Below are 851 nucleotides of genomic sequence, written 5' to 3' on the forward strand. Positions count from 1 at the left end.
CCTCTCTCTAGTTTTCCTTAGTCTCTAACAAGAATGCCACTTACTTAACAGCAGGCCTACCCTGCCCAGAGAAAACCCTGTTTTCTGATTGTACAACCTGCCCACTCTTCACCCAGAGCATCACCAACTATTTCTGAGTAGTCTCTGATGATGATGAGTCTCTGATAACTGGTGGCTGGGAGGGAGATATTCAGCTTCATTTTAACACGGCCAACTGCCCAAGAGGTACCTCAAAAAAAAAAAAATCCCTGTTCATTGAAAAGAAATTATGTATCTTAAAAAACATGATTAAGGTACTGAAGAGGTGGTTCAATAGTCAAGAAAACTTGCTGCACTTCCTGAAGACCTAAGTTTGATTTCCACTACCCATTCCAGGTGGGTGGCTCATAGCCATGTCTAACTCCAACTCCAAGGGATCTGATGCCTCTGGCCTTTCCTGGCATGAGGCATGTTCATGCAGAAATACACACAATTAAAATAATAAAAATAAATCTTAAAACTATTAAAATATAAATAAAGTAAAAATGTTAAACACTGGATGTGGTCTAAGTTTTCATAAATTCAGGAGGCTTGACATAAGTTTGAAGACAAGTTGGTTTACATAGAGAGTTCCAGGCCAGGGCTTGAAAGATGACTCAAATGTCAAAGGCTAGGCTAACAACCAAACTGTTGGAAGTTCTAGGCCATCTAAGGCTACAAAATGATTTGTTAGATATATGTATACATATCCATACACCTATATGTACATATTTCTATATATGTATGTTCATAAAAACATTGAGGCATATTACGATGATTATTCAGTAAAGAAATACACTTTTTCTTTAAACTATTAAGATACACAAACTTAG

The sequence above is a fragment of the Phodopus roborovskii genome, unplaced genomic scaffold (assembly GCF_943737965.1).
Source record: "Phodopus roborovskii unplaced genomic scaffold, PHOROB, whole genome shotgun sequence".
Taxonomy (NCBI): domain Eukaryota; kingdom Metazoa; phylum Chordata; class Mammalia; order Rodentia; family Cricetidae; genus Phodopus; species Phodopus roborovskii.